Raw genomic sequence first — 22397 nt, 5'->3', positions numbered from 1 at the left:
ATTTTGTCACACGTGGGTATCAACAGAGGAAACAAAAAGTAGGGTGTATGAGCCTGCTGTTGATGGAGACATGTAAACAGTGAGGCGCCTCCAGGGATTTCGGCTGGACTTCGTTATTATACATATTTATAGATCATCTAGAAGAGTATGTACACAATGAAATACCTGAGGGTACAGGACTAAGCTCCTTTGGCTAGTGAAATTATAACTCAACAGGAATAAGCTTTTGAAAGATCATGTAAGTGGACGAGAAAGTGGCAGGGAGGCTCAGTAACGTAAGAAGTGCTACCAATTTAGGGAAAAAGAAACCAAACTAAACTTGTAAAACTGTGGGCTCTGAATTATTTAGAAACCTGCTTTCCTTTAGGGACCAGGAAAGGAATTTGGAGTCCTTGTATCAGTAGTTGCATCCTTCTGAATAGGCCAGCGAATGCTGGAAGGTTGTGAAACCAAAGGTGCACTTGAAGCAGAACCATGGTGCCTCTGCATTCTTTTGGTTTTGATTGTCCTATCTGACAAAGGGGTATGAGAAAGACCTAGTTTCAAATCCTGACTCAATCTTTAAAGGATTTTTATGAGGACCCAATTGAATATATGTGAAATTGCCTAGTACGGTGGTCCGTGGCAAGCCCTGAATGTAGTATCAGGGGGGACATGATGGAAGTAGACTCTCCTGGTTGGACCAAATCATTCAGGCTCTAACTTGGTATAGGAAGGTGCTGATCTATCTTCTCTCCAACTCAGCTACAAGGAACTTGCTTCTTACAGGGGAGACAATTTAATTTTTGAACAGCTCTGATTGTCACTAAGGACTTTATACTTAGTTGAAAGCTACCTTTCTTGTGATTTATAGGCAACAGAGTAACAGAGAAGAAAGGGGACTTGAGAGATCACTCATTCAAAACCTCTTATTTTATGGATGCGGATGAGGAATATAAGGTGGGATGTATTTCTACCCACATGACTTCATAGAACTTTGCCTCATCGATATTTCTGTTTGCATTATTTATTAGTATGTTTGTTTTACCTTGATATTTGTGAGGCGCTTACTGTGCAGGCCTATCTTCACCTTCCCTTGTTTAGCATCCGTGACCAGTTAGCTGTTAATAGTGATCCCGCCCTCAGTCTGATTTATTTTATTTTCTGTATTGCAGCTGCTACTCCTTTAGAGCAGGGGTTGGCAAACCATGGCCCGTGGGCCCAATACATCCTGTGCCTGATTTTATGTGGCACGTGAGCTAAGAATAGTTTTTTTTAAAAAAAATAAATTTATTGATTTTATTTATTTATTTTTGGCTGTGTTGGGTCTTCATTGCTGCACGCGGGCTTTTCTCTAGTTGTGGCGAGCGGGGGCTACTCTTCCTTGCGGTGCGCGGGCTTCTCACTGCTGTGGCTTCTCTTGTTGTGGAGCACGGGCTCTAGGCGCACGGGCTTCAGTAGTTGTGGCTCGCGGGCTCTAGAGCACAGGCTCAGTAGTTGTGGCGCACGGGCTTAGTTGCTCCGTAGCATGTGGGATCTTCCTGGACCAGGGCTCGAACCCGTGTCCCCTGCATTGGCAGGCAGATTCTTAACCACTGGGCCACAGGGAAACCCAAGAATAGTTTTTACATTTTGAAATAGTTAAGAAAAATCAAATGAAGAAAAAAATCTTGTAACTCATGAAAATTATGTGAAGCTTAAATTTTAGTGTTCATAAATAAAGTTTTATGAAATCGTAGTCACACTCCTTTGATTATGTATTATCTACGTCTGCTATTGTGCTATAACAGAAGAGTCTTGGCAGAGACTGTATGCCCTGCAAAGCTGAAAATACTTACAATGAGCCCTTTACCAAAAACGTTAGCTGACCCTGGTTGTAAAGTGTCTCCAAAGACCCAATCAGCATCACTCTATATTTCTCCATGTGCCTTTTCCTTTCTCAGCGTTCCAGCTTGAATTCCACTTCCTTCATGACCCTCAAAAATTTCTCTTTCCTCTTTACCTAATACACACTAGTGTTTGATTGATTGCGTAGTTCTCTAAAAGTTTTACATATATTGTTTTGTCCTTTCCCCCCCCTCTTTTGTAAATGTAATCTTTTTGAAGGCAGGAACCATATAATGTGTTTAGCAACATAGCACTCAGCCAAGGATTAGGCTCATAGTACTTGGCCCTAACGAGGTATTTGCTGAATTTAATTGAATTTCTTTTAGTGGTATCCTCCAGAATTCATTTAAGGAGCCATAGCAGGGAAGACGGGATTTTGCTATACAAATAATTTATGTGATTACTGCTTTAATTGTGACTTGTACAGAGAACTGTGGGAGCCCAGAAGAGCAAGTAGCCCAGGGAGTCAGAAAAGGCTTCCAATAGGAAATAAAATTTGATCTTAATCTTGAAGACTGAGTAGAGTTTGCTAGGTGAAGAAGGGAGAATGGGGAGGAGAGGGCTTGAGCATTCCACGACTGGGTGTGTACATAGCATGGATGGAAGAATGCATCCAGGTGACCTCTCATTCCCTTTCCTCTGCCATAGAGGGATGAACACCATCCTAAATCTGGTGTTATCAATATCATGAATACTTTTATCCTTGTATTACATAGGTATACATCTTTATAGACTACCTAGTACTGTTTCACATATATATATTTTTAAAATTTTATTTATTTATTTATTTATTTATTTATTTATTTATGGCTGTGTTGGGTCTTCGTTTCTGTGCGAGGGCTTTCTCTAGTTGCGGCAAGTGGGGGCCACTCTTCATCGCGGTGCGCGGGCCTCTCACTATCGTGGCCTCTCTTGTTGCGGAGCACAGGCTCCAGACGCGCAGGCTCAGCAGTTGTGGCCCACGGGCCCAGTCTCTCCATGGCATGTGGGATCCTCCCAGACCAGGGCTCGAACCCGTGTCCCCTGCATTGGCAGGCAGATTCTCAACCACTGCGCCACCAGGGGAGCCCCTCACATATTTTTAAAACTTACATAAATAATGTACTGATACAGCATTCTGAAAATTGCCTTCTTTTCTTTCAACCTAATTTTTAAGAGTTTTATCTGTATTAATACATGTAGTTCTAATACATGCATTTTTCATGCCTTGCGTTATTCCATTCCTTCAGTATGACATGACTTGTTAACCATTCACCTGTTGAAAGATGCATGTATTGTTTCCCACTTTTTTACTTTTATAACATTGCTATGAGCATTCCTGTACATTTTTGTTGTTGTTCATATGTCTGAAATTCTATGGAATCTATAACTGAGAGTAGAATTTCTGGGTCATAGGTGTGTGTATCTTCAACTTTGCCTGATATTGCTAGAAACTGAATTATATAAATAGATTTTCTAATATCACATCATCTTTGCATTCCCAGGAGAACCCATCGGTAATAATGTATTGTTTTTCCACACTTATCAATTTATTTTTCTAGAGTTACATATAGGATTTTTACATCAATTTTCATAAGTAAGCTGGCTCAGAATTTTCTTCTCTCATATTGTTCTTGTTTGGTTTTGGTTTTTATGTTACTATGTAAGTCTCATAAAATGAGATAGGGACTATCCATTACTTTTCTGTTCTCTAGAAGATTAGAATTATCTGCGTATTAAAAGTTTGGTGGAAACAATCTGCTAGATTATTCTAACATTCTGTGGCCAACATCTACCCCTTGTTTTTCCTTTTTATCTTTTACTTAGATATTTTTGTTGGTGACTTCTTTCAAAATAGGTAAAATTACATATTGCAATGAGATCACCACCATAGTTTGTGTTAGCTAACACCTCTATGATGTCACATAATTATCATTCTTTTTTTGTAGTGAGTACATTAAGAGCTAGTCTCTTAGCAGTGTTGATGTTGTACTTCTTTATGTAACAGAAGAAGTATATTTTCTTTGAATGTTGATAAAAGAAATCTTTTCAAAAAACTATCTGGTTGCAGTGCCTTTTCTTGGGGGTAAGTTTTAGTTTCTAATAGTTATTTGTCTATTCAGGTATTTGGCTTAATCAATGATCATTGCTCTAAATATGTTTTCTCTTGTTTTATGAATCACCTCTATTTGTCACCAGGTCTCTCTAATTTTGTGTGTTTGATGATTGATCCTCTTTTTCTTACTTCAATTTAACTCAGGTTCTTTTTTTTTTAAAGAATCTCATCTTTATCAAAATGGCGATTTCTTTTTCTTAAAATTTGTAGCAGAATATTTTTAGGCTGGTCTTCATTTATCAATGTTTTGAGTCTTTTAAGTTTACAAATATTTTTAATTAGGAAGGTGAACGAACTTCCATTATCTTTTTATCTATTTTTAGAAATACCAAACTATCTTTATTTTGGGTCTCTATCTGTCCTCCTTATTTATTATGTCTCTTCAATTTCATTCTTGTTCCTTTTCTTCTTTTTGTTTGATGGTGTCAGTGCACAAATTCTGGGGCTTCCTCCCCAAGCCCTGCTTTCAAATACTGCTTATTCTTAGTTGCAAATGAAGGCTGTGCCCCTTGCTCCCCACCTGTTGTATCATCATCTCATTCCTTAACAAGATCTTCTTATATTTTTATCAATGTTGTTTTCAAGTTGTGAGTTTTCAGTGATCTCCAGTGATTTCATTTACTTTGGTTCATTTAGAATATACTTGGCAGAAAATCCTTAACATTTCTCTTCCAGTGTCCTTTATTCCAGTACTGTCCTTATTCTTCTTTTTAAAATAATTTCTAATATATAAAAATTAATGACTAAATAAATAAATAAATACATTTAAATGGGGATCTAGGAAGAGTAACAGATAATACTTTTCATGTCAACTTCTTACTTATAAGTTACACAACGTTTAAAAAAATCTTTGCCTATCTGGTAGGTGAATCATACTCATTATTGTTTTATTTTCATTTGTTACATTATTAGTGATTATGAATGTTTTTCTCATTTATTAAATAAGTAATGAATTACCTGTGTTCTTTGTTGTGGTGTGAGTCTTCTTATGAGCTTTTTGCAGGTTGACAATATCATGTCCATCTCACAGTTGTTGTAACTACTCTTTCCCAGTCTGTTTTAAAATTTTATTTAGGTTTGTAATGTACAAAATGTTATGTATAGATATTAAATTTGATAATTTTTCTTTTTTGACCTCTTTTATTGTTTTTATGCTTAAAAAGTATTTTCCATCCTGAAATATGACAATGATTTATCTCTTTTGGTCAAATTTTTATGATTCCACATGAAAATATATATGTTTCTTTACCCCCTTTTAAAAAGTAAACAAATTGTGTTACTGTTTCCTTGAATGGATTATTAGATTTATTTTGGGATTCAGCCTAATGTACTAATAATAGTGTGATTGTATTTTTTTTCACTATCCTTCTGAGATTCTCCAAGCTTTTATAAGCATTATCTTGTTAATTCACATAGCACCCTTTTGAGTTAGGTAATAACTGTGATCAGAGTTCCACATGCTGTTTTTAGAAAATCTCTTAATTTTGTTAACAAAACATTTGTAAACAGTCTTTAATGACTAGCTGACATCACATTTAGAGTTTGGGATAAAAACATAGTTCTATTTAATGGCAGCTTTGTCAACTCATCTTTTATTTTCTGTCTATTTTTTAAACCTATGGAAAATTTGCTACACTTGCACCTCTTTCAGAAATGACAGGGATTATGATTGAGGAAATGGAGATTTAAATTTTTATATTAGTGGTTCTCAATCTTAGTTTCACATTGAAATCATCCAAGAAGCCTTTTAAAAAATGTTAATACTCAAGTTTCATGCCCAGAAATTATTATTTCCTTGTTCTATGATGGGACTGGGCATTGAGAGTTTTCAAAAAGTTCCCCAGGTGATTCTAATGGGCAGCCAGAGAAGAAAACCATTATTTGACATCAGTGGTTTTCAAAGTGTGGTCTCTAGACTTGCTGCATCACCTGGCAACTTGTTAGAAATGTGAATTATCAGGCACCATCCCAGATCTATTGAATCAGAAACTCTGGGGATAGAGCCTAGCAATCTGTGTTTTGTTGGGGATTTACTGGTTTTTTGTTGTTGTTGTTATGAGATAATTGTAGATTCACATGCATTTGGAAGAAATAATGCAGAGATCCAATTTCACTATTTTTACATGCACTTATGTGTATGTCTTTAGTTCTACGCAGTGTTACCACATGTGTGCTACCACCACAGTCAAGATACAAGAATCTGTGGTTTCCCAAGCCGCCAGGTGATTCTGATGCAGCCAAGCCTTGGGAAACATTTCTAAAATGAAACCATAAGAGCAGGAACAGATCGTTTTTTCATAAGGATTCGTCTGAATACTCTTAAGTGTGCTAATAGACCGGCAACATAGGTCTCACTTGGGAGCTTGATGGAAGTGCAGGATCTCAGATCCCATCTCACACTTAATGAATCAGCCTTCATTGTAATAAGATCCTTAGGTAATTTGTGTACACACTGAGCTTGAAGGATACCTAATGAATGGGTAAAAACAAAACAAAACAAAACAAACACAAACTCAAACAACAACAACAAAAAACCCAAATCAGTTTTTGGAAATTGGGTTCAGATATTTATTCTTGTAGTAAATAACTCTTATAGTAAAGATAATTTCTCTTGTAGTAAAGATAAACTCAGTTTTTAAGCAAAACTGGTATCAGTTTTTCTGCTTTTATATCTTAGTCATTTCAAGATACATTTTGTTAGTTTTTTTTTTTTTTGATAGACTTGGATTTTTTGTTTTTATCACATATGATATAAAATTTGAGATTTTCTATTAATTCATCTTAATATTACAACATCTTAAGTACAGGAAATATGACAACTATCATCAGCTTCATCAATATCAAACATGAATGTATCTGAATCCTTTTTTCCCCGTCTCTTTCTTTTTTTCCACTTCAGTCACTAACTTCTGACAAAATTGGAGATACTAGGTTTGTCTCAGGCTCCTGTTGAAGCTCTTTTGGTGTCTATCACTATTTTCTGCTTTCATTTTTATATTTGTTTTGAGATCCTGAGAAAGAATTTTTAGAAAAAAGTGCCACACAGATGGAAAGATATACCATATTCATGGATTGGAAGAATTATAATTGTGAAAATAACAATACTACCCAAGGCAATCTACAGATTCAGTGAAATCCCTATCAAAATATCAATAGCATTTTTCAAAGAACTAGAACAAATAATTTAAAAATTTGTATGGAAACAAAAAAGACCCCAAATAGTCAAAATAATCTTGAGAAAGAAAACAGAGCTGGAGATATCATTCTTCCTGACTTCAGATTATATTACAAAGCTACAGTAACCAAAACAGTATGATACTGGCACAAAACCAAACACATATATCAATGGAACAGAATAGAGAGCCCAGAAATAAACCCACACAGTTATGGTCAATTAATCAAACAAAGGAAGCCAGAGTATACAATGGAGAAAAGACAGTCTCTTCAATAAGTCATGCTGGAAAAACTGGAAGCTACACATGGAGGAATGAAATTAGGACCTTTTCTTACAGCATATACAAAAATAAAATAGATTAAAGACCTAAATGTAAGACTGGAAGCTTTAAAACTTCTAGAAGAAAACATAGGCAGAATACTCTGAGGTAAATTGTACCAATATTTTTTTGGATCTGTTTCCTAAGGCAAAGGAAAGAAAAGCAAAAATAAGCAAATAAGACCTAATTAAACTTAAAAGTTTTTGCACAGCAAAAGAAACCTTTGGCAAAACAAAAAGATGGCCTGCTGAATGGGAGAAGAGATTTGCAATGAAGCAACCGACAAGGGATCAATCTCCAAAATATATAAACAGCTCATACAACTCAATATCCAAAAAATGAACAGCCCAATTAAAAAATGGGCAGAAGACCTGAATAGACATTTTCTCAAAGAAAACATACAGATGGCCAACAGGCACATGAAAAGATGCTCAACATCACTAATAATCAGAGAAATACAAATCAAAACCACCAGGAGATACCACCTCACACCTGGCAGAATGACAGACACCAAAAAGACCACAAATAGCAAATGTTGGCAAGAATGTGGAGGAAAAGGAACCCTTGTACACTGTTGGTAGGAAGGTAAATTGGTGCAGCCACTGTGGAAAACAGTAGGGAGGGTCCTCAAAAAACTAAAAATAGAACTACTGTATGATCCAGCAATTCCACTCCTGGGTATATATCTGAAGAAAACAAAAGCACTAACATGAACATCCCAGTGTTCAGAGCAGCAGTATTTACAATTGCTAAGATATGGAAGCAACGTAAGTATCCATCAGTAGATGAATGGATAAAGAAGATGTGGTGTATATACACAATGGAATACTACTCAGCCATAAAAAAGAGTGAAATTTTACCATTTGCAACAACATGGATGGACTTGGAGGGCATTATGCTTGGTGAAATAAGTCAGGCAGAGAAAGAAAAATACCATATGTTATCACTTATATGTGGAATCTAATAAATGAAATAAACTAGTGAATATAACATAAAATAAACCGACTCACAGATATATAAAACAAAGTAGTGGTTACCAGTGGGGAGAGGAAAGGGGGAAGGGGAGCATAGGGGTAGGGAATTAAGGTACAAAGTACTATGTATAAAATGAATAAGCTACAAGGATATATTGTACAGCACAGGGAATATAGCCAATATTTTATAATAACTATAAATAGAGTATAATCTTTAAAAACTGTGAATCACCGTGTTGTACACCTGAAACTTATTGTAAATCAGCTATACCTCAATTTAAAAAAAAAAACCTTCCACTTTGTACAACCACTGGGAGCACGCTTCTAGTTGCTAAATAAGATGCTGCCCAGTTCATGAATTGCCTAATAGAGCCGATTAGATCTTCAAAAAAGAAAAAAAAAAAAAAAAAAAGAAAAAGAGCTACATTGAGGAAAATAAATAAGACCAGGCTGGGTAGCCCTATTGATAGATATATTTCTTATTTTAGGATATTTTCCAACTCTCTACTGCCTTGATCCCTGTCAAAGAATAAATAAGGATATTTACAGTTTTTTCCTCTCTCCCTTTCTCCATACTACATGTAAGGTGCCAGAGATTTATCCATAAACAAGATATGATTCTGTTTCTTAAGGAGCTGACTGTCTATTGGGGATATGTAAAATCAATCACAATGTGATGAAGGAAGTGTGAGAAGAAAACCAACAAGGGAGTACCCAGCTCATCCTGGGGAAAGTGTTGTCAAATAGGGTTACATAGAGGTGCATCTATTCAAACTGAATGCAGAAGGCTGAATAAGAATGCTCTAGGCAGATTTATCAATCAGAGTGTCAGCAGAAAACAAATTCAGCCATGATAGCTCAAATGGAGATACTACATACAACAGTGTAGGCAGAGGGCAAAGAATAGATAAAGAGGTAGGAAAAGTGGGAGACTATTATCTCTCCATAGGGCCAAAGGAACAAGAAGGAAGTAGAGTTTTTGGAGCCCAGTGAGAGCTGAAACTGCAGAAGAGACATTGCCTGGTTGACACTGTAGTTGTGGAGACACCTGGCTACTTCCAGAGGCACAGTGCCTAAGCTATGAGGGAGCTGCAAAGAAATTCCGTGAACTCTTTCTCTTCCCATTGGTGCCTCCCATTGGCTAAACCTAATGAAAAGTCAGCCGGCAAGGGAACTGGGACTGCAGCCCATTGGGTCAGTGTCCAGAGCACCGAGCAGGGCACAGCAGGCTGAGAAAGGATGAAGGTTGAAGGGTAAAGTAAAGTAACCAGGAGATAAGGGAGAAATGGTAATTTCAGGGAGAAGGAACATTATGTACTGACGCACAGAAATGTAAAAGATGATTGGCAACTCTGGGGAGTGACAAGGAGCACAGGAGGCAGCAATGGGAAAGGAGAGTAGAAGCAGGAGGTTTATCCAGAAGCAGGCTGGATAAATATTAATAAATAGCTAAGACTTTTGGGGACAGGCACTTTGTTAAATACATAATTTATTCCATTCAGTCCTCATGTGGTTAGGAAGTTGGCCATGCCACAAAGCAGTTATGACTCTTGTCCACAAATGTAATTTTTTTTTTACCTTAACTCAGATTTGGCTCTGAACCTTTACCCCATCTTGGTAATTTGTGTTTCAGTCATTATTTTGGTGCCTGCCTTCCCCTTTGAGTTGCATATAAATCCAGGAGATGAGCATGGTGCCCACATAAATGGGGAGGACCCTAATTTCCAGGCCACTGGATTCTGCTTACCTTCTCTTTGTTACTTGGAATCCCTGGATTTTCAACCATGAGTGGGACCCTGGAGTCTTTGTGGAGGCTGTGAGCCCCATTGAACCTTAGTAGGTTCTTTCTTCATCATTCCTAAAGTCATAATCTGTGTTGGAATCTTTTGGTAAGAGTCTTAGGAGGTATATTGTCTCTTGTTCCTCTTTTAGTCAAGGTTATACTTAGAGTTTTTAATTTATATCAGTTATAATCTGTGACCATTTTTTATTTTTATACTTTTGTAACCTATTCTACTTTTGGAAAATATAAACAGTTACTGCTCCTTGGAGATTGTGGGGTGCTTTACCACTAACTCTCCCGAGCAAGGGTTGGCCAACTTTTTTGGTAAAAGGCAAATTTAGGCTTTGGAGGTCAAGAGGTGAAGTTGAAGATGCTATGTAAGTACTTATACGATACGAGAAAAAACAAATTTCCACAAGATTTTGATTGATTAAATTAAAATAATACTAATTGAGAACAGTTTTTTTGGTAATACAGATTTGCGAATGAGAAGAGTGGAATTATTTTTGGGGGGGATAACATTTCACTTAATTGGGGTGCAGAGTTATTGTTCCCTGTCATCAGAGTTGATTGCAAATGTTTATCGCTTAATGCTGACCTGTAATAAGAATTTACATATTTCATCTCTGAAAATGTCTTTCACACAGTAAGGTGTTGCCGAATAGTGCTATCAGTCCACAAGCTTCTGATTTTAATTGAGCATATTCATTGCCTGGAAGGCATTTATAGAATTTATTAGATTTTTTTCTCCTGATGTTTTCCTTTTACATGTCATTATATTGCAGATTAATCACTTAGAATGGAAAGTTAGGTGGAAGCTCCTTAATTGCACAGTTAAAAGGATTTTGAAATATGGAAATTTCCTTTGCACTTGCGTCGAAGTCTGAAAAACATTGCTGTAGTTTGAGCTCACAAAATATATCTGCTGTAAATTTGTGTGGGAATGAAATCTCACTATTTGTTTTAACCTTTGCCATCATGGGAAATATGTAAAGTAGCCCAACCTTACTTTTGATTCAAACAACATTAGTTTTCATTGAAATGACTTAACATTAATTGTCGCTAAAATGACTTTACTGTTATAAAAATTTGGCATGTATGTGCTATTTAGCCTTGTAATTTTAGGTAGAATTCATTGAAAAAGATCATCAAGTCCACAGGAAAAGCTAATTTCCAAAGCCGTTCGGTGGTCAATGGTAGTGGTTGGGGGTTGGTTTTTTTTTTTTTTTTTTAATTCAGAAAAGACTCATTCCTGACCCTGAGCTTAAACAAATCACAGTAAAACTTTATACTGTTAAGCCATAGAATTGCTGTGTGGTAGAATGAGTCAGGCTATTCAGCTTCTATTTCTGAGAAAACTTCATAGGACTAACAATGGTTAAGCTCACAGAGCAGATGAACACTATTGGTTTAATGTCACATGAGAGATTCAAATATTTTCCTCAGTGAATAACCTCAGTGAATTCCTGATGAATAATACAGTGAATAACCATAGGCTTTAACCATACATTTTTACAAGCTTGGTAAATTTGTCCAGCCAAGTCTTTTTTTGCTCCACACATAATTTTTACCACCCTAAGTTGTAACACATCTTAGCAGATTCCACTTAAGTTGTATTGAATTATTGTTTTTTTCAATTCGTGTGAATATTCTTGTTTGTAGTTGTTTTGTGCAGCCTTTCATATAGGCTAATTCTTCAGTCACTTCAAAATTGGCATTGACTCCTGGTATAAAGAACAACTGAGCAGTATCCATGACATCTGTCATCTCACCAAAGCCAAGGGAAACCTCTCAAAATAATTTGTCTCATTTTTAAATTGACTATATTGATATTGCTCCCAGTGTCTTCAACTCTTTGAACAACTGTTCTTACCAAGACTAAACAAGTTTATTTTCTCTGGACCCATTGCTTCAGCTGCTGCAATCAAACGTGACTTAATTAACTTACCATTGGTAAATGTCCTTCCTTGCTTGGCTAACAAGTGAACCACTTACAAACACTTTGGTTGCAGTCTTATTGTTATTTATTTATTTATTTTTTACTTCTGTGAAGAAATTCTGCTGTGATGAGATAGTCTGTTTTGAGTTTGTAATATTTTCTGCCCACTGGATTTTCTGTGAGTTGGAAATACTGCAGTGAGTGCTTAATCTGGCATATATTGTATTCTTTTAGTACAGATAGAGTGTCATTGAATAATAAAGTGCTTTGTCATCTAATTCAGTAACAGCATGGTCCATCTTCCAGTGTGTGCTGAAAGTATGGCACACTTCTCCTCTTGTTTTGGTATGATGGGTATGCACTCGTAATAAAAAAAAATTATGGTAAGGTAATACACATGACATTTGAAATGCTGTTGAGTTATAACTGCATCACTGTGATTCAGAGTACAACAAGCAGGTGTGCAAAGCAGTGAGAGTGAAAGGGCCACACGTGGCCTCTATCACAACCAATAAACTTTTTAAATTTTATTTTTTATTTTTTTATTGAAGTATAGTTGATTTACAATGTTGTGTGAGTTTCTGGTGTACAACAAAGTGATTCAGATATATATATGTATATATATGTGTATATATATATATATATTCTTTTTCATTATGGTTTATTACAAGTTATTGAATCTAGTTCCCTCTGCTATACAGTAGGACCTTGTTGTTTATTTTATGTATAGTAGTTTGTATATAGTAGTTTGTATCTGTTAATCCCAAACTCCTAATTTATCCTTCTCCCACCCCCTTTCCCCGTTGGTAACCATAAATTTGTTTTCTATGTCTGTGAGTCTGTTTCTGTTTTGTAAATAAGTTCATTTGTATCATATTTTAGATTTCACATATAAGTGATATCATATGATATTTGTCTTTGTCTGACTGACTTCACTTAGTATGACAATCTCTAGGTCCATCCATGTTGCTGCAAATGGCATTATTTCATTCTTTTTCATGGCTGAGCAGTATTCCATTATATATATACCACATATTCTCTATCCATTCATCTGTCAATGGACATTTAGACAACAACTAAACTTTTGTAGTACAAAAGCAGACATAGATGTAATCAGATGATCATGTTCTAAAAAACTTTACTTATGTACACTGAAATTTGAATTTCATATAATTTTCATCTATTATGAAATATTATTTTTCTTTTGATTTTTAAAAACCATGTAAATATGTAAAGATAATTCTTCTCTGTGGTCCTATGAAAACGGGCAGCAGGCTGGATTTGGCCTTCAGGCCATTGTTTGCTGACCCTTGCTACTGACAATCTCTGATCTATGATAATTAGTAAAATCTCAGAGACACCGAAAAATACAGATGTCTAGGTCCTGCCTTAGGACTTGGCATACAAAGTTAGGAAACCCTGGCTATCTTGTTTACCATTAAATCCCCAGCACATAGATGCTCAATAAGTATTTTTTTGAGTAAGTAAAAGACAATTTCTGGCATATAATAAGCCTATAAAGGTCTATTGGATGAATGAAATGAATGAATGATTTACTGTATATCTTACACAATATATGGGATCCTAAAGATAGTGAGATTAAAATGAATTGTTTAATCTTAGAGCCATTAAAATAGAGAGAGGCCAGCCCTGAGGAGCATGAAGTGTTTAGTAGCTGGGAATCATTTTGGCCAGGTTACTAATTTATGTAATAATAACTGGAGAGCTAATATTATTTTGGTTAATTAAGGTGTGAGGGAGGTGTAGCAAATAAAACAATCTGCAGGCTATTTCAATAAGTTTCTTTACAGTTGGATTTTATAATTAAATTCCTTTAAAAACTTATGCGGAGAAAATGAAAGAATTTTCAACAAGGCAAGGTTTTCAAGACAAAGAAGCTAGTAGCTAATTGCATTTTTCAGGAGGGTGGACTCAGTGTATTTTAGCTATTTTAATATGCTAGACTATTTAACCAAAGACCCCCCCCTCCCCAGTTAATATGGACTTTCAGGAATCTGGTTTGCCTCTAAGATACGGTAAATGTGGGACATATGATTGTTAACCAGAGGTACATTTTATACTACATTTTCAAACTCATTTACATTGCACTCAAAGAACTCAGTAAGCTTTTTTTTTTTTTTTCTTGTCACACATCTGCCTTTATTGTGAGCAGCAGGTGGGACACTTCCAGCATAGTAAAAAAAAAATAATTTACAAAAGCAGGGATTCAGTGAAGCCGCCTGGTTGGGACCCTTGGGAGCTCATACGTAGATGCTGACCCAGAGCAGCGGGAAGAGGACTCCAAAGCCCATGAAGAGGGAGGCCACCAAAGCTATGAGGAGCTCTTTGTAGATATCCCGAGTGGATGCGGTGGAGGTGACCTCATACACTAAGAAGCAGGCGGTGAAGAACAGGCCAGTGGCCAACAGCACCACGGTCAGATGGGGGAAGACAGCCGGGTTCACTGGGCTGGTGTATCTGCTCAGGGCCTCAAACTCCATTTTGCTGGGCACAGGGCTCTCCGTAAGCTTTTAAGCATCCTCTTTGGCATGGGGCTATGTTCCATGGATACACACCGACTTATCAACTCGGAGGCGTTTCTCACCCCAGCAGCCTTAACTTTGCGTTCTGTCACTTACTAGAGCAAGGCTGGACACGACATGGCCATATTAAGTACAAGTTTCACGTTCGGTTTATTTTTCTGCTATAAGGGTGGGATACTGGCTAACACATCCTAACTGTATCGTTGTAGTCTAGGTGCTTACCCTTCGCAAGCCTTGGTTTCTTCCTCTGAGAAGCTGTAAAACGAGCTACTTCAGAGCTTGATTGTGGAGATTAGATGAGACAATACGGGTCAACTGCTGAGCACAGTGTTTGCAGAATGGTAATGGTAGCTGTTATTTATATTAAATGACACATTTCATACTGTAATGTTTCTTAATTTAAGATGACTAGGTGACTGCTGACACTGCATAATACAAGCTTATTATGGACAGAGTGAACAGTAACTACTTACAAATGTTGGATGAATGAACTCCAGCCTTTTTTTTTTACATCTTTATTGGAGTATAATTGCTTTACAGTGTTGCGTTAGTCTCTGCTGCACCTAGGGGCAGAACTCCAGCCTTTTAATATCCACAGGATAGCGCATGGGTCTGCTGTGCATGTGTGAGCAAGACTTCTTTTTAACAACTATTTTTCTTGTATCCTAACGTTGCTTGGAGAGGGTAAACGCAGATTTCACTCATGAGATTTGCGAGGACTACAAGGGCTATTATTCATTCATTCATTCATTCATTCATTCATTGTTTATTTCAACAAATACTGAGCACTTACAACGTGCCAAGCATGGGCAACCATGAAGAATAAGACATTGCCTCTGCTTCTGAGGTGCTCACTTGTAGCGGGGGAGACAATCAAGTTAGCGACTGACGCGGTAACAGAGTAATTGCGTGGTGACGTGGCCATGAGTGGAAGGGGCACCTAACCTGGCTTTGGGAGCTTAGAGAAGATTTCCCCGATGAAAGAAACCTCTGCTGAAGCTAGGAGAAGGAGTGATGAGGGGATGGGGCTGGCGGCAGAAGGAGCGGTGAAGGCATCTGGGGAGGTTTTAAAGGGCCTTGGAAACCACGTCGTGAAATGCAGACACCATCCCAAGGGCGGGAAGGAGCCTCTGGAAGGTTTTAAGTACACAAAAAACATTTGTGTTTAGAAATCTAATTTTGGTAGTAGTGCGGAACAAGTAAAGACTGCGGGCAAGGAGACCAGTTCAGAGGGTGTTGCGGTACCCCAGGCAACAGAACACAGTGGCCATGGGGATGGAGAGAAAGCAAACAGATTCGTGATCTATTAAAGGGTTAGAATTATATTCCTTGGCCAATAACTGAGGGTGAGGATGTGAAAGATGGAGGATTAAATCCTGATTCCCAAGTTTTTTACTTTAGCTGCCGGTCATTCGGTGAGAGGAAGAGCAGGTTTTGTCTGGGGACATGGGAAAATGATGAATTCTTTTGCAGGCATATTGATTTTTTTTAGTGCTTATGGGACCTCTGAATTGAGACCCCCCCGCCCGCCGCCAGATGTCTGCAGTTTTGGAAAGGCGTGCTAGCACGTGTTCCATTTCCCAGGAGGGAGTCTAATCAGTTTTTTGGGATACGAACAAAGCACAGGTTCTTCACCCCTCAAAAAAGAGAGAGAAAATTAGAAAAATCTAGAAAGAAATAATTTAAACTTCAACATATTTTAAAATTTTGTGTAGATTAAAAAAATGAAATTTTATTTTGTGGTTTAGTGGTTGTTTTATTTTGAATGAACAAGGTGGTGGGAACTAGAGATACAGATTTGTGAGTTTTTGGAATAAAGATGACAATTAAAATGACTGAGTGGATGAGATTATTGGGGGGGAGGATGAAGAGCAGGGGTTTTCTTTCCTGACTGCACATTGGAATCACTTGGAGAACTTTAAAAAAAAAATCCAGATGCCTAAGAACTATCCCCAGAAATTCTGACTGAATTGCTCCAGGATGACCTGGGGCAATGTTTGAGAAGCACTGGCCTAGAGTGAGAAGAGATCCCAGTAAAGAATATGGAGGACCGCAACATTTAAGGATCAGGCCAGAGAGGAAAGTTAAGTCAGCTGGGCTGCCATGGAGTTCAAGGAAACACTGTTCTTCAGGAGCATCAGGTGTAGCTGCATCATATATGCTTGATTCAGATAATTGAGGAGTTCAAGAACCAACCAACCAAACAAACAATCATCATAGTTCTCCAAAGCGTCCATCACTACCAACTAAAGTGTTCCTCCTGGGATGTATAAGGATGAAAATGACTGCTATGGTTAAAGATTCTGGTACTAAGTCTGCATGCCAGAGAAGGGAGATTGGGAAAGGAATTCATGCATGTATCTGCTCTCTCTGTCTTTCTCCATATATACATACATTTATCTTTCTCTATTATAGTATAGCAGCTGTAGTATAATAGTATAGTATAAGACTTCCCTGGTGGCACAGTGGTTAAGAATCAGCCTGCCAACGCAGGGGACACAGATTCGAGCTCTGGTCTGGGAAGATCCCACATGACGTGGAGCAACTAAGCTCGTGTGCCACAACTACTGAGCCTGTGCTCTAGAGCCCGCAAGCCACAACTACTGAGCCCACATGCCACAACTACTGAAGCCCACGCACCTAGAGTCTGTGCTCCACAACAAGGGAAGCCACCGCAATGAGAAGCCCGCGCACCGCAACGAAGAGTAGTCCCCGCTCATCACAACTAGAGAAAGCCCGTGTGCAGCAACAAAGACCCAACGCAGCCAAAATAAATAAAGAAAGAAAGAAAGAAAGAAAAAGAAACTCTCAAAAAAAAATAGTATAGTATATATAGCTGTTAGTATTAACAATGATCACATCCAACATAGGAGAAAAGTTGAAAGTAGAAACTTAAGTCTGGAAGCAACAATGTAGTTTTTAAAAATTGAGATGTGATTCATATGCCATAAAATTCATTTTTTAAAAATGAATTTTAAAATGTACAATTCAGTGGTTTTTAGTATATTCATAAGGTTGTACAACTATCACTACTATCTAATTCCAGAAAGCAAATGTAATTTTGACCTATGTGATGGGATTAGAATTTGCTCTTGGTCATTTTGTTTGTAAAATATAACTTAGTCTAATAGTATATGAAAACAGTTCCAGTTTTAAAAAATAAAAAGCAAAAATGCAAAGAAACCCCTCATCTATTAAAAAAACTCTGGCACTGAGATATTTACTAACTCATAAACAACACCAAAAAACAAACAAACAAACAAAAAACCCACTCACTAAAGAGCACTAAAAAAACCCCCCACTCTTATTAAAAAAATGTTACTTTACTTCCAGGTGATAGAACCAGCATCATTTGCCATTAGTAGTAGGTAAGAGTAAAAATAAACGTAATGGAAATTATTAATGTAAATGTTTAAGTGAGGCAAAGATATTTCTCCTTAATACCTCTTAAATTTCTCCTCTTACGTCCACTTACCTCCATCACTGCTGCCCGCACTCTCGTCCATCATCTCTCTTTCTTGTCTCCCTGCTTCCATTCTTGCATTGCAAGGATTAAAGAGCCAATCCTTAACTTGGCTTTCCTGTCTTGCATGACCTGTCTTTCCTTCCTAGCCCATCGATATCTCCCACCGTTCTCTTCCTTCCTTACTGCACTCCAGGTAAATTGCCTCTTTTGCTTGCTCAGATGAGTCACTCCCCTTTCAGCCCCTAAGCCTTTGTTCGTGCCATTTTTTCCATCTCCCTGGAATACTCTCTGCTGCCTCTCTTCACCTGGTAGACTCCTACTTACCCTTCAGATTTTATCTCTAATGTCAACTTCTCAGGAAGTCTTCCCTGACCACACTTCCATGCTTCTTGCTCTTTCCCCGCTGAGTCCAATATCCCATTGTAAAACTTTAGTCTATATGGTATGTGTTTATTTTTGTGATTATTTGTTTGATGTTCATGATCTGTCTCAATAGATTATAAATTTAATAAGAGCAAGGGCTGGGTCTGTTTTGCTTGTTCTTGTACCCCCAGATATAGCACAGAGTCTGGTACACAGTGGGCTCTCAGTACATATTTTCTTGAAAAAAAAAAAATGAATGAGTAAATGAATGGATCCATTGTCCTTGATTGGTTGTATTCTGAGCTCCATATTCTTTCTTGTTTTATCCTGACTGGAACGTTTATCTTATACTGAGGTCGATATGATGACTGCACAGAGTTACCATCTTTTGTCTGCAGTTGCCTCAAGTTCAGACTTCCTCTTCACCAGCCACATATCTATAGCTGAAGCTAGTATCAATTCTAATTTACCACTATTCAGAACTGGGCAACCACAGAATTGAAGGAAGTCTGTTTTCCCAACTTGGCTCGTTTTCAAAATCATCTGGAGAGCTTTGCAAAATGCAAATTCCTGGGTTTTAGGCTTACAGAATTAGAACTTTTGGTTGGAGCCTGGGTGTCTGTATTTTTAATAAGTTCTCCAGGTAGTTCATATTCAGTGAAACTAGCACTGCACTGCAGAGTGGTATTTGGGAACCAGTACCCCAGGAAACTTGGCAAAATGCTTGTTGTGACTATCTTCCCTCTTTGTTTTGGAGATGGGGTGGAGGATGGGGAGACGGTAGAGTATTATAATATATTTCTTTGGCTTTTATGGAAAGAAAACAGCTTCTAAGTTGAGTTCTTCCTGAAGAAACTAATTCCCACTTATGCCTGTAACAATTTCTGTATAATTTCTTCCCTTTTTACACTATCAAATATTCTATCGTAATCCTGACTCCCCTTGTCCATATTGCAGCAGCTTAGGCTGTAACTGTCTAACAATTTTATGTACATTGGCCACTCATGGAATGTTACACTCGGCTATTGAGAGAAGGAAGGAAGTTGAGATGAGATAGGGCCATGCCAAGAAAAGATTCTGTAGCAGTTCTGGTCTCTAAGAAGGGGAATGGGGCAGACATCTCTCTCAATCATATTATTTAAGAGCCATAGAAGAGTTAATCCACGTGGGTTTAGTATCTATGCACTTATAGTGGAGGAGGAGCCTTGAATGGAGGTCACAGGGAATCAGGTGGCCCTGAGGATTATGATGCCGAGGATCAGCTGCAGTAGATCCCAGGCTCCTGTGAGTCGTGTGTGTATCTGTGTTGGGAGGTAGTTGTGGAAAGGAGGAAAGAAACTGGAGACATCTAGCAGCATAGCAGAGCGATGGCTGGTTTAAGTGAGGTCCATGGCCAGGCTGCAGTGCCAGTAGGGAACTAGAGATGATACTAGACAGGTGACAGAAATTCAGTTCAGGGACACATGGTTCATGCAACACATGGCGTTGTTTGTGAAACACAGGACGTTGCAGCTAAATTGGGAGCAGGGGGAGGTGAGACACCCTGGGCACCTTGGATCCTGGATTTAGGGCAGTCTGCAAATTATCTGACTCTGCCCATGAGTGGGAATGGAGCGTCTGATCTACTTCCGGTGTTGATTCTCACTGGCACTCCAGAGCTGAATGATAGGTAGGAAGCTGTCCTGTCACACCTGCCTCCCTTTTCCCCTCAGCTTAATTAGTAAAGGACACCTAGAAGAGGTAGGTAGAAAGGAAGGAAGAAAATAAGAATAGTTTTTGCAAAAATCAGGGAGAGATCAGTTTCAAAGAAGAACCAGTTTCCTTTTGGTACTTCCTCTGAATTCTTTTTCTTTCGTTACTGCGTTGCCCCCATAAGAAACGTTGTGGTCAGTCTTGAATTCTCTTGTTCCACTTTCCCTATCCTTACATGGTATCAGTTCTGCCGCCTAAATCCCTCTGAAATCTCTCTCTCCTCTTCTGCCCTTAGCCATTCTCTGCCTCCGTGCTCTTCTTGCTGCAGTGCCTCCTCATAGTGTTCCTTCTGTACTAAAAATCTGAGTGTCTCCATCCCGCTCAGAAGGCTTCAGTGTTTCCCTCTGACAAATAGCATAAATATTTATTGAATATTTCTTAGTTTTTCTGTATACAGCCGATCCTCATTATTCACGGACTCTGTATTGTGAATTTGCCTACTTGCCAAAATATGTTTGTAATCCCTAAATCGATACTCACGTGCTTTCATGGTCACTCGCAATACTGCACAGAGAAGCGTTGCCTGTCGTGCATGTGCCCAGCTGAGGCCAAACTGAACGATGCTCTGCCTTCTTGTTTCAGCTCTCATACTGTAACTTAGTGTCCTTCCAATGGTCTACTTAGTGCCGTGGTTTTCACGTGTTTGTGCTGTTTCATGTGACTTTGCTGTTTAAAAGCAAGGACCCCGAGAGAGTGGCATGGACTTATATATACTACCAAATGTAAAATAGATAGCTAGTGGGAAGCAGCCGCATAGCACAGGGAGATCAGCTCTGTGCTTTGTGACCACCTAGAGGGGTGGGAGAGGGAGGGTGGGAGGGAGACCCAAGAGGGAGGAGATATGGGGATATATATATATGTATATATGTACAGCTGATTCACTTTGTTACACAGCAGAAACTAACACACCATTGTAAAGCAATTATACTCCAATAAAGATGTTTAAAAAAAACAAACAAAAAACAAGGACCCCAAGTGTAGTGTTGAAGTGCTGTCTAGCGTTCCTGTGTTCCTAAGTACAAGGAGACTGTAATGTGCCTTATGGGGAAAATACGTGTGTTATATAAGCTTCATTCTTGCATGAGTTATATAGTGAGTTCAATATTAATGAATCAACAATACATAATAAGGTGTCTTTAAACAGAAATATACATAAAAGAAAGCTATGTATCAATGCAGTGATAAAAGTATTGTGAGCAGAAGCTCTTAGGAACCTAACCCTGTATTTCACCCAGGAGAACAGTTTTTTGTGAATTCTGTGCTCACTGCAACTTTATAGAATATAACCGCTGCAAATAACAAGAATTGACTGTATATTGACTCAATTAATTCTTACACACATGCAGCTATTATCCTTGTTTTACAAATATGGAAACCAAAACTTAGGGAAGTTAAGTAATTTCACCAAGGTCCAGTGAGTGGTGTACCTGGAACTAGAACTCAGCACAATTTGACACCAAAATTCATGCCCCTGACCAATAGGCTCTGAGGTCTAAAAGCCTTAGCATGGCAGCTGAGTTCTCTTCCTATCTGTACCTGCCTCTCTTCCAGGCTGTCTTCTCCCCTGATCCTCTTTCTGTAGCTGAGTAGCCATATATGACACATTTAATTTCCTGAAAATGCCATCTTCCCTCAGCCCTCTCTGTTTTGGGCCATGCTATTTTCTTTGCATATCTTACTTTCTTCTTATTCTAGGTAAATTCATATGTATTCTTCTTGCATTTCAATGCTAACTTTAAAAAGCATGTCGACGTGGAAAAAAAAAAAGCAGGTTGCAGATCCAGAACCATGTACAGAGTGATGTCCCTGGAATATGTATGGCGTGGTGGTGATGATTAACTTGTGAGAAATCCCTGAGGGGGGAATGAGTCTTCAGGGGAGATTTGTGGGAATCTGAGCAATAGGTGGTCCTCCCTATACGTATATTCTCCGCACTCTGCCCAACCTGGAGGGTCAGGAGTGATTTTCCCCCAGGAGAGATCATTGCTGAGTCCCTCTATATGAAAGTGATTGCTTTACTTGTAGCAGGGGCTACAGGAAGAGGTATAACAAGGGATCTTCACCTGCAGGGGTTCTTCTCACTATGGTTAGGGTGGGTGTGAAGGGAAAACTGAGAAAAGAA

The 22397-nt window shown here is 38.2% G+C and overlaps 1 protein-coding gene and 1 pseudogene across 2 annotated transcripts in view; one reads left to right on the top strand and one right to left on the bottom strand.

The window, feature by feature from the left end:
- Positions 1-22397, top strand: part of SUGCT (succinyl-CoA:glutarate-CoA transferase) — a 679336-nt gene that overhangs the window by 145719 nt on the left and 511220 nt on the right. The gene's annotated exons all lie outside the window — the stretch shown is intronic.
- Positions 14356-14652, bottom strand: LOC137768824 (transmembrane protein 258 pseudogene; annotated as a pseudogene).

Source organism: Eschrichtius robustus, chromosome 8 (assembly GCF_028021215.1).
Source record: "Eschrichtius robustus isolate mEscRob2 chromosome 8, mEscRob2.pri, whole genome shotgun sequence".
Taxonomy (NCBI): Eukaryota; Metazoa; Chordata; class Mammalia; order Artiodactyla; family Eschrichtiidae; genus Eschrichtius; species Eschrichtius robustus.
Note: the sequence above shows the minus strand (reverse complement) of the source record. Positions and strands in the feature narration are given on the sequence as shown.